This window comes from Schistocerca nitens, chromosome 5 (genome assembly GCF_023898315.1).
Source record: "Schistocerca nitens isolate TAMUIC-IGC-003100 chromosome 5, iqSchNite1.1, whole genome shotgun sequence".
Taxonomy (NCBI): Eukaryota; Metazoa; Arthropoda; class Insecta; order Orthoptera; family Acrididae; genus Schistocerca; species Schistocerca nitens.
In genome coordinates, this window is record NC_064618.1 from 567,539,565 (window position 1) to 567,552,974 (window position 13,410).

The following is a 13,410-nucleotide window of genomic DNA, read 5'->3' on the forward strand; positions in this document are numbered from 1 at the left end:
TGAGCTGTGTGGAGAAAGAAGAGCCGCTGCCGCGGAGTATTTAAACGACTTACAATATAGTCGAGTATACCGCAAGGAAGCGGTAAAATAATAGTAAAAAATAATATTATTTCTTTTAGCTCCCAGGCTGGCAGTGAAGGTCAGCAGATTTTATGATGTGTTGCAGGTTGACGCGGGCTGCTGATAGGATATAATTTTCAGCGCAAATAATTTTATGTACCTAAAGAATCTGATAGGAAACTTGCTGTGCTCCGTTCTGATCTGGCTAAATTTTATAGTGAATACGTAATTTTCTTTAATGAGAGTCTCATGTTCTTGGGCTAGCCGTGGTATGAAATAGCATTTTAGTAAGAAATAAAATCCACTGCAAACTTGTATTTGTGAACGATCGTACGAACTGTAACATCAGTGATCATAGGACATTAATTTCAACTTTGAATAATTACGAAGTAGGAAAGATATATTGATACTTAGCATGAGTTGCAGTTACTAAAAAAATCGTTCTTTAAATTGTAGGTCAGATTCAGAACAATAATACTTCCATCATTTTATTTTGCTAAAAAGGGTAACGATGATAAAGCAATTAAAAGCACAGCATTGTTAAAAGAATTTCACGTCACTCTTCCCATATATTTTTATAAAAGCAACAATTAACGAAAGAAAGGTCAACAACAGCTATAATAGTTTTTTTTATAAGAGAAGACGTGAAACTGTCGCCCAAAAACGCGGGGCCCGAATTTGCAGTGGCCACAATTATAAAATTTTATGTATTTTCTTTCAGTGTCTATTGTTATGTAGGTGTATATGTATATGTATTTAGTGTTAAATGTATGTATATCATGATCTATGCTATGTATTAATGAAGGTTCAAACACTCTTTCATGACAAAACGTACTACTGCAAGCGAGTTTGAGAAGACGATCCTGATTGTACTGAGAAGCTCTAACGACTACGTAATACGGGGGCAGCCGAACCCCGAGATAATAGAAACTAAAGGTAAGACTACAGTGTAGTTGTCCTGTTTGTAGAAGTTGAGCTCCAGTGAAGTAATCTCATATCGCTAGTGGTGTGCATACTGTACGTAGTTTGATGTTAGTAATTGTGACAGGACAAAGTTGATGTAGATAGTAATTTTTAGTGTGCAGTGTAGTGTATATAAAGTGATGTATTTTGTGTGAAAGGGGAAAAACTGTTAGATTTTGTGTTTTAGTAAGCAATTTAGGAATATGGTTAAGTTGCGTAGTCAACGTCCAAGCAATATGGATACTGAAGAACAACAATTAGCTAGTGAAGGAAATGTGGAACCGGGTGCCTCAAGTAGTACTAGTACTCTCTTTGAGGATATAACAGGCGAAATTGTGGGGGCAGGGCCACAGGAAGTAGTGCCACCGCCCACTAGTCATCAAGTCGATGTTGATAAAGAAATTGTACCACCACCAGAAAAGCAGGAACCAGAGAGTGGTAATCTGCCTGGTGGGTATGCAATTCAGGCTATATTAGAGCGTGTGCTAAATTACCAGGCAAAATTTGCGCAACAGCAAGCCGAGCGAGATCGCCAGCAAGCTGAACGAGATCGTCAGCAAGCTGAGCGAGATCGCAGGCTAGAAGAAAATTTACTTGCCCAGCAAGCCGAGCGAGATCGCCAGCAAGCTGAACGAGATCGTCAGCAAGCTGAGCGAGATCGCAGGCTAGAAGAAAATTTACTTGCCCAGCAAGCCGAGCGAGATCGCCAGCAAGCCGAGCGAGATCGCCAGCAAGCCGAGCGGGACCAGCAACTTGTGCAATCGTTAGAAAATATGAAAAAAGAGATAGCAGATATGAAAAAGAATTACGAGTCGATGCCTAAGGCCGTGCAGGAGCTGACTGAACAGGTCACCCACCTGCAAGTAGCAAACACTAACATGGTAGATGAAATAGGTGTCTTAGCCAACAGAGTAGAAAAGCTAGAAATAGATTCCACACAGCTTGTAGAGCAGAAGTGGAATGAACAGGCAAATAAAATTGAAACAGAATTTAACTCATGGCTAGAAGTGAAGGAGACTGAGATTGACACGAATATTAATTCTAAAGTAGAAGCAGCAATAGCAAATAGAGATTCAGAATCGTTCAGTACCGCCGTAAATAGTCAGGTACGGAACGAAGTGCAAACCATTAAACAAATACTCAGTGAGGATATTCCGCAGTGGCAAGTGAATGTTAACAAACGGATATCCGAACTGGAGAAAGGTTTAGCACAAAGCAGGAAACATGTGGAACAGGAACCTCTGTCGCCAACAGCCCATGGTTTTGGCAACGCACAAACTTATATGCGATACAACAATGGGGAATCTGTAGTCGATAATGCGAAGAGCTGTAGCTCCGGTTTGGAGCACCCAGCATATGTCCCAGCAGCAAACCCCTGTAGTTCAAAAATATTAGTGGAAGAAAGTTTAATTAAAAATAGACAATTTCAAACATTTACTACTGAAAGGAAATCAGTACACCCAGTGGTATTTATAAAAAGCTTTAAAAATATCTTACCCAGTGTATGGAACGAAACACAGAAAATACAATACGTAATGTCGTACATTCAGGGTGACGCAGCACTGTGGGCTACAGAAGTAGCAGACAGCTGCAAGACATACGAACAGTTTGAAAGGGCATTTTTATCGAAATATTGGTCGCCTTGTATACAAGAGCGACTAAGGAAAGAGGTATATAATCCCGAACCGTACTCACCCCGTCTTGGGAATTTGAGGCGGTACTTTGAAAAATATATAAACAAAACACGCTACTGGGACGAGCCTATATCACCGAGAGACATAATAAGACTACTCAAATCCCATTTACCAATTCAGATCAAGGAGAAGTTAATACATGTACCAGAAAGCGACATGGAAAACTTCCTGTCGGTCCTAGATTCCATAGATTTGATACAGGAAGATGTAAAATCGGCGTGCGACCATTTGCGGAATAATGGGTCGGGATGTAATCACGACAGAAACAGTAGTGCACAGAACCACAACCATAGAAATGGTGGGGGTGGTAGCAAGCGACAAGAACAATCGCAAAATGGTAGTAACGGTAGAGGCCAAAACGGGTATGGACAACCAAATTATAACAAAAAGCGTCGATTTGACGACAGATACGAATCCGGAATGTCAGGGACCAACCGCTGGAAAAATGCGCGAGGTCAGTGGCAGAGTAATTATAATGATAGTAATCGAAATTGGCAACAGAATCAGTGTAGAAGCCCAGAGCGACAGGCTAGTGACCGGTATGACAACAATAGACCACCACCGCAAAACGCGCCTATTGCGCAGCCGTGGCGGCCTACAAATCAGAACGTACATATAGTGGAGGTCGCGGACAATAGCCGTCCAAGTACCTCCCAAGTAACTAATCCAACAAACTAGAATCGGCCTCGATATGCTCTCCATCGACGGCCGAGGGATGGAGTGAGAGCAACTCGAGTAATAACAGTAATAGACCTGGGATACGCATGCTGCGATACAACGAAGGTGTCAGTATGGATAAAGATCTGCTGAACGAACCGCACGAATGTAAGAAGGATAATAACGAAAATGTGCAAGCTATTATTGAAGCTAGAATCAATGATGTTGCAGTAAACATAATTATCGACACAGGTGCCTCAGTAAGTGTGATGAGTATGGAGCTATTTAAAGCACTGGGAAAGGGACATAGTATTCCGACCTTCCCGGTTAATAATTGTAAGGTGTCTGGAGCCATTAGTGCACAGAGCCAATCAGTTAAGTACCAGGTGCAGGTGGAGATTTATAAGGAGGGCGAAGCCATAGTGAGCTCGTTCCTCGTGGTTAAAGGATTGAAGGTGGCCTGCATTCTGGGAGTAGATTTTCTCCGTGAGAGGGACGCATTGATCGACCTCTCCGTGGGGAAACTAAGCATAATTAATAGGGGTAGAAGGATTGAATTATCTATGATGAAATCGAAGGAGGTACTTGTGCCGTGCTGTAATCGAATCGATATCAAAGGTAGGAACCCTTGGGTACTACACATCGATGATTTTTCACATGCAACAGACCTCTATTACCCGAACTTAGAGGATCAAAATTTCGAAACAAATGTTGAGGCATTTCAGACTAAAGTGCACGAATCGGAAGGTTTAAATGATACGCAAAAGCAACAGTTGACGCAGCTGCTATTGGAATATACTATGGTATTTACCGACCGTCCAGGAATAGTCAAAGGGTACCACTATCACATAGAGGTGATACCCCATAATACATACTGTCGCGCAACCTACTCCATCCCTTGGTCGAGGAGGGAATTCGTAGCTAAAGAGATTCAGAAGATGTGAAGTTATTGATTCAGTGACACATAATATATAAAGAGTAATAGGTGTAAAAAGATTTTAATTGTGTTTAAGAATATAAGTGTGTTAGTATTTAGAAAGAAATTTGTGTGTAATGAAGTTGGGAGGAAGTGGAATCAGAAAGTGAGCAATAGCTTACACAGGACAGATTTTGTTTACAGACAATTAGTCATTAAGATATTATGTGCTTATTAAAAAATGAACAATTTTCTTGTTATATAAAGGATTAATTTCTTGAACCATTTTCTATGTGTAGTGTGTAAGTGCAATTAATGATGCAATCTTATAGAGTAAGGGAATTGCTGTAATTGTATTAGGATAAGAAACCCTGAGAGAGAGAGTCTTTACTAGCCAGACATTGACTTTGCAATATGCAACAATGATGTAATGTGATGTTGGCTGCCAGTAGTGATTTGAGAACGACACTGGAGCAGAACCTAATTAAAAACGAGCCCGTTCCGTGGGAACTCCGTTCTGTATGTAGCAATGCTTCAATTGAAGCTTGTGTACTTGGTACACGACCTTGAATATTCATTACGCGATACGCGAGTTAAGTCAGACAATGCAGAACCTACACTGTAGTCATATAGGAAAAATCATTAAAAATAATGTTATTGCTGAACGAAGTATTTATTGAACAATATGCCCGAGTCAAGCTGTCATGCACATGGTAAAATCTGTTTGATAGATGGGTGATAATCAGGCAAGCTACACTAAGAAAAAAAAATATGTATAAAAAAAAAAAAAAAAAAAAAATTCACACACTGTTAAAAAAAAAAAAAAAAAAAAATTACAAAAGGGCCAAATACGCCTAGCAACAATATGAAGAGTATGTTGTGATAAAGTGAAAACAAATAAATGCTATGTAAATCAGAGTGACTATGCAAAGAACAGTTAAAAGGTGTTAAAAAATAAACTGTGTGCATAAACACTTAAGGACAGGACGGAATATTGTGTGTAGTAGGGACAGAAAATGACTGTTGTATCTGCACCAATATATACGTCGATAAATCTAGTGTTGAGTGATAGACTGTCCTAGTGCAGCGCTCAACGAACAATAGACAGTGTATAAAAACAGTAGTTATTGATCCGTTCGGAGACGATTTACACAAACATCGCTCAACGGAGACATGTAGTATGAGTGTAACGAACCATTTTCGCGTGTTGAAAGACGCTCTGGCAGTGCATCAACCGTGGAAGTGAGTGAAGACGTGTAGTACAATGTGCGTGTGACGAACTCTAAATACCAGTGTCACGATGCCACAAAAAACCTGTTATCACGCCAAAACATCCTGTGCATACCAGTGAAGCGACGGCTTACTGAACAATAAACGCTTTTAACAAATTGCCTCTTCTTCCACAGCTAGTAATCTGTGTCCTTAAAGACAGTACACCGTTGTGGAATGTTTGTTTCATGCGCCACGACGGGGAGCCATGCGGAGAAGCAGAGACGAGTGCCGTGCCGCCATCCAGCCGGTTGCGGTAAACCACTGCCACTCGCCGACAACAGCGAATGGTTCAGCGCGGTTCGCGACTGCTTGGGCGCCACGCTAGCACGACCTCACTGTTATTGAGAGCCGGTCGTCGAACCCAGCGGCCGTCGGTACGCGGCGTTCCAGACGACGCTACTCAACAATTGCTTCGCGCCGCCAGCTCCATACCACATTGTTGTCATTCAAATGAACTATTAACTATATGTATAATGTGCTAACATGAATGGTGTTTAATGGACACGCAATGACGTGATAAACATTTTTTTTTGTTGTTATCCAACACGAACTCACAATATTCATGGATTTAGTGATGTATCGATCTAATATGTTTGCGTCATGTTAATGAAAGGTACTCGCATGAATGCTAGACATTTTAAACCAACTGTCGCGAGTAAGTGCAAAGACGGTTCATTATACTATTGTAAAAATGTGTAATAAGTGACTTTCATAACAATCCAGAATACAAGTAGTATATTGATAACAAAGAGACTAAAAGTGTAGCATGCTATCACAAATAGCCTTTGTTATAAGTGGACATTGAATAGAGTCTAAACTTTTCGTGAGATGACCATGGCTCCGGCGCAGTTTTCCCAGGTTTTCTGATCGCACGTAGCCCGAATGGGGGAGCCAAATAAATGTAATGACCCTGGGACTAGGTTGACGGTCACCTCGCAAAGTGTAAGAACAGTATACGAAGTGTAATTAAACCTACAGTGTAAAAGAACTGAGTAGTGTAAAGTGAATGTTCCAACCAAAGTAATAAAACATAAACAAGACAGACGTTAGTGGCAGCATATTGCCGAACATTTTCATCGTTAGTCAAATGCTGCCAGGGGGCAGTGTAACGTCTTGTAATAAACAAAGACAATATATTATGTAATAATTAAAATATTAGATGTGTCATATTGTGTCATTATGTAAAATTATGTATTATTTTCTTTATTTTTTTTATTTTTGAGAACGTCTGTGTCGGCGAGTAATAAGACCGACACAGAAGATAAATGTTGTACAGAGATCACCAACTGAATTTGTATATAAGGCATGATGTAATACAATGTCTTTGTCTTCTTAATCTGGAAGCTGCGAGATCAAGATCTCCTGTTATTGTCGTAGAGAGCGCGAAGGTAGCATTCTTTTGTCGAGATTGTGAATTGGACGCCATTGCGCGTGAATGTACACAGGTCTGTAATTATTAAGATATTTAAATGTTTAAATAGAGTTGTTTAAATGAAAACTTGTATTACTTAAATGTTAAAGTGTGCCTGCCTATTATCCCATCCTGTTAAGATATTTTTCAGCCATATAAAAATATTATCTGTGGAGCTGAGCTGTGTGGAGAAAGAAGAGCCGCTGCCGCGGAGTATTTAAACGACTTACAATATAGTCGAGTATACCGCAAGGAAGCGGTAAAATAATAGTAAAAAATAATATTATTTCTTTTAGCTCCCAGGCTGGCAGTGAAGATCAGCAGATTTTATGATGTGTTGCAGGTTGACGCGGGCTGCTGATAGGATATAATTTTCAGCGCAAATAATTTTATGTACCTAAAGAATCTGATAGGAAACTTGCTGTGCTCCGTTCTGATCTGGCTAAATTTTATAGTGAATACGTAATTTTCTTTAATGAGAGTCTCATGTTCTTGGGCTAGCCGTGGTATGAAATAGCATTTTAGTAAGAAATAAAATCCACTGCAAACTTGTATTTGTGAACGATCGTACGAACTGTAACATCAGTGATCATAGGACATTAATTTCAACTTTGAATAATTACGAAGTAGGAAAGATATATTGATACTTAGCATGAGTTGCAGTTACTAAAAAAATCGTTCTTTAAATTGTAGGTCAGATTCAGAACAATAATACTTCCATCATTTTATTTTGCTAAAAAGGGTAACGATGATAAAGCAATTAAAAGCACAGCATTGTTAAAAGAATTTCACGTCACTCTTCCCATATATTTTTATAAAAGCAACAATTAACGAAAGAAAGGTCAACAACAGCTATAATAGTTTTTTTTATAAGAGAAGACGTGAAACTAGTAACCAACTATATTATCCAATGATCGAGACCTAGATCTTACCAACTACAAACTATAATGCCATATTGCAGTGCCTATGTCCAAAGGAAAATTACATCGTATTTAGGAATAAAACAGGCACTGCAGCATCGTATTTATCCCCGACTCAGGGCGAGCGACTTTCAAAAAATGGCTCTGAGCACTATGGGACTTAACATCTGAGGTCATCAGTCCCCTAGAACTTAGAACTACTTAAACCTAACTAACCTAAGGACATCACACACATCCATGCCCGAGGCAGGATTCGAACCTGCGACCGTAGTGGTTGCGCGTTTCCAGACTGAAGCGCCTAGAACCGCTCGGCCACACCGGCCGGCGAGCGACTTTCCAGTAAAATGTCTTGCCTGTATGGGAATATACATAATGGATGTACCGGTACAGATTGAAGACGCATGGTTGGCGATATATGGAAGTTTTGATGTGGCTCTGAGTCGTGATCAGACAGCCAACGGTAAGGCGACCGCTTGCAATAGGCGCGTAAACCGGGTTCGAGTTCCGGTTCGGAACAAATTTTCATTGTCGTCATTCCGTTGTACAGCTTATAGTTGTCTATATTCACAATTGCGAATACATTTAATGTACAAACTACAACCTCCAAAACTAAGTTCTGAAGCAGGTCACAGTTATAAAGCCGAAACTTTGGTTATTTTGGTATTATACCAAAGTATTTTATAAGATAATGCCGCACCACTTCGACTTTCTTAATGAGGTACCTGCAAAATGTCTGCTTCCTTGGCCAGTCCTTCAAGAAGTAAGAGGACGTAGCACTCTACAAATGCTCCTTCGCTCAATGTAAAGTTGTTGGAACGGGAGGGGAAATGACAAGTAGTGGAAAGGGGTACTACTAACATTCCCTTGTGACAAATGCTACCAAGAACGACGCGTTTCTGATAAATCTCCAAGGCGCCGTTACTTTGGGACAGCATAGTTTCATAAGACACAAGTTATAATACAAAATCAACTACAAATAAAAATTATTTTATCACCAGCACGGCATTTTTAGTAATTTTATTCCAAACATTTTTGCCATTACGTACTTACTTTCGAGAAATCCTCAACGTGCTAGTACTTTGAAGCGGCATATGGAAGTACGTTATAAAATAAAACCCACCAAATACGAGCGTGTAATAAGAACTACGGAGTCCGTTATGGCGTTCCCTAAGTTACTGAAGACGATAGAGTGCTCGTTCCGTCTTTGTTACAGCACGTGACGTCTAAATGTCGCCATGTTCGCCTCAGGCGTTGTGAACTGACCATTATATCTACCCAAGATATACACTTCGACTTTTATCGGCTTTGAATATGTCGTAGTGTAGAACAAAATAAAAGGTACATATTTTTTTAAAAAATGTGGCCATACGACTTGTAAAGAGATCAAACGTCCCCTTCAAAAAAATTGAGTTTAATATTTCTGAAAGTATCCCACTCAAACGGTGAAATATATAAAAAAACTTCAAACAAAAGTTCCAAGTTTTTTAATGTTCGTAACAGCGACGCACCCACAATTGCCGAAAAAGTAATTTTTTCGAAATCCCTCCCATTCAGCATACAGACTGAATAAACAAACTGACGTGACGGTTGATATTGAAGCAGACATGTATGGGGCGTGCATACAGCGATACAGAGTTATTTCTAGCTTATTTCTGTGAAATGCGCCTTTGGAATAGCACTTCATCATATATGACTGAATATGGTATTAACGATGCTATACATTTTGCTATTGGTCACATGTCGAAATGAAATATACAATAGCCTGGGGCAGACGATTTCCAAAAAAATGACTTTTTCGACAAATTTGGGTTCAACCTCGTTACATACCTTATAGCCGCTAAATTTTTATTTGATTTTTTTTTCTAATCCGTTACGGCTTTGACGGTATTCATTCGGAATATTAAACTCAGTTTCTTTAAAGGGGTTGCTTCGCGCTCTTAACTACTCTATGGGCACATATAAAAAATGCTTCGCTCTATGCTGCAACGTATTCAAAGCCGATCAAAATTGAAGTTTATCCCTTGCTTAGGTCTACCTTGTGAATGTTACCCCATTACCAGCAGGTATTAGCCACCGGCTTTGTCAGCCTCCCATGTTTGAGTCTACGGTAGATAATTTTGTAATGAACATGTTCTCTAACATTACTGCAATTACAGTGAGTAGAATGGGATGGAAAATGTTACTTCAAAAAGATTACGCTTTCGAATTCTAAAATCGTTATAAGGTAGTGTGGCACCATGGAAACGCAATTTTAAGAGCTGAAAAAGCTTTGTTAAAACTGCCTCTTCTGAAAGCACAAATTTGCACGAGAGTCAAGACGGCCACAGCTGTTTACAAAGTTCAGAGGCAGAATATGGTCTGCGATCTGAAGGGGAAAGTTACAGAAGTATTATGTTAGAAATCATCAAAACTAATTTATGTAATCAACTGAAGAGAGAGCACATGGAAGGAGGAACCATTGAAGAAGGCGACACCTTAAGAAAACCCATTTACAGAGCTAAGAGGAAAATTCTGCCGAAGTCACGTATTAGTATTGAGAAAGTTCATGTTCTTCTGAACATACGAAATATGAAAACTACAGATTGGACGGGTTTGTTGTTACATAATGATGCTGACAAAAATATTATATTGGTTTGCGAAGCTTAAAAAGGTCAAAACAATCTATGTCACAACATATGTTAAAGGAACGTTTAAGTATTTCACAAGGTTTTTGCCAGCCAAAAGAAAACTTCATTGTATCAACATGTATTTCGATAGTTCCCGGTAAGTTTGATAATCTAGATCTGAATTTATCTACGTTAAAACTGTTTTCACACCTGAAGAAATCATTTGGTTTGTCAGTGTTGGAGACTGATTTGCCTGGCGACCGTTTCGTTGAGGACTTAATGTCAGTGATGCCTGTATTTGAAAAACTACGAACATTTTGCGACTACTTGGTAGATACTTAAACGGACTCAAACGCTCTCCTTCCTCCATCCATGAGGGCAGACCTAAGTTGCAATACACAGACAACCATCAACGCTTGCGAAAGTTAAAGCAGGAAATACGATAGCCATTTATACTCTTGCAGCTCAGATATATACAGATTTCTAGCGGTACTGAAGCAAATTCAGTTCTATACCAATACTGCAGCCAACTGCTCAGAAAATAAGATAAATAGAAAGTGATGTCTGGCTTTAAAGTGTTTTAAGAAGCAAGTGGCGAATTCTGAAGCTCAAAAAATTACAATAAAATGCACGAAATCAGTTTGCTATTAAATAAAACGTGGAAGTACAAACTAAAACGAAAAATATTGTTAATTTTAAAAACGGACATTCATACAACAAATTTATAATTATATTTAAAATAAAAAATTTGAATTTTAAAATTTATTGGGGATGTAAGACATTTCGTTAATGGCTCTGAGCACTATGGGACTTGACATCTGAGGTCATCAGTCCCCTAGAATTGCTTAAACCTAACTAACCTAAGGACATCACACACATCCATGCCCGAGGCAGCATTCAAACTACGACCGTAACGGTCGCGTGGTTCCAGACTAAAGCGCCTAGAACTGCTCGGCCATACCAGCTGGCAAGACATTTCACCTTCCCATTGTTCACTAGGGGTAATGCTATATGAACTGGTACAAATGCCATCAATTTACGTTTGAAGCGTTGGAGGCTCATTTACTTTCGATTTCAACTTGCGCGATAATCAATGCCGTTTTTCCTTGCTATTTACCACATACGCGAAAAATGTTTCACAGCTTTACAGCTATACAGGTATGAGCCATGTTGCGGCTCGCTCTGGTGCTGTTGGTAGGTTGGCATCATGTAATAGGGATAGTGGCGTCTCGCTTTCTTCTTGTGTTTACTGGCGCCACTACGTTTGCTAGCATTGTTTGTCAGCGAGTGGCAGCAGCAGCTGTTATCGATATCTAGTGGCCGGCCGGTGTGGCCGAGCGGTTCTGGGCGCTACAGTCTGGAACCGCGCGACCGCTCCGGTCGCAGGTTCGAATCTTGCCTCGGGCATGGATGTGTGTGATGTCCTTCGGTTAGTTAGGTTTAAGTAGTTCTAAGTTCTAGGGGACTGATGACCTCAGCAGTTAAGTCGCATAGTGCTCAGAGCCATTTTTTTTTATATCTAGTACGGTGGTACTATTTTTGGACGGATGTCAAGTTTCTCCGAGTCGCAGTGTGTCGGGGAGTTCGGTTGGGGCAGAGCAGTAGTAGTAAGGTCCAGCAGCGCAAGGACATCCCAGGACCGCTGGCGGCACACAGGTACTGCCGGATCGAGGGGCTGTGGTTGCGAGGGCCGTTACCACATTGTGCTCCGGACCCAGGACGTTTGAGTTGAGTGAACATTAACCCAGTAGTGAAACCTCCACTGTTTTGAGATCACGCTGTTTGTTCGCGCATTGCTGCTCGCAGGGTCGCTGAGATGAAGAGCAACGAGTGGAGAGTTTGGAGTGGGCGAAATTAATTAGATGTCCTCCACTTCTTATTATTAATCACTGAATTCCTTGTTTTATTATTGGTGAAGTTCAACCAGTGGTATTTTTCTGCCTAGTGGCCGCTAACGCCCCAGTTACCTGCCCTGGAGGTTAGCGTATATTCAGGGCAGTGTACCTTTCTTCGGCTTGCCGCTGCTGTCCTGTGAGGCGTGTAATTCGACAGCCTCCTTGATTGTGGTTCAGACTTTTGTTTCTTTTGGACTACCTTGGTCGCAGTGGTTCCTTCTGCTTCTGGATGTTCTAAACACCGGATTCTGAAGATGCAATGCTTTCTGCCAGTTCGGCCTTGCCTCGGTTATTCCATCGTCCAACTGTTTTTTGAGCTATTACTCTTGGGGCCTTCAGCCGACAAATAATTTGAATTCCTTGTCAATAAGGCCTTCAGACGTGAACGCAATTGGTCTTAATAATTTTTAATTAGATGTTGTCTCTTAATAGTGAAATTTTCTATTTTGTCTTTTTTTTAAAATAATATTTTAGTATCTCTTGGAGAAGTTTAGCTCATTCTTAAGAATTTGCTATCCAGCCCTTCAGTCATCAAATTGTTTTTGAGTTATTACTTTTGGGTGCCAGGGCGCCATCCACACGTTTTGGCCCATGGCCCACTGGAAGTCCTTCCTCGGCAATATATAAATCAGAAGCTTCACCCTTCGCAACTTCAGCACTTAAAACATCTCTTCTACTTCCCTTTAACAAATCACCAACATCCGCTACAACATAACAAAATTAATCACCAGCTGACGAAACTATTGCTGCATCACCTTCACTGATAGCTTCACCTGATTTCTCCAATACAAAATCGTCTTCATTACTTTTATCTACATTTATACAATTGTTGCTACTGACTAGTGTCTCATTAGAATTCGTCATACATTCCATCTCCATCAAATTCAGATCTACTTCTCCCTCTCTTCTGGTCACAAAATTTTTCAACATACATACATTCATTCCATTATTCACTTCCCTATCACTATATAATTTATTAATATCCTTACAATCATTGTCGAATCTCTCGATATATT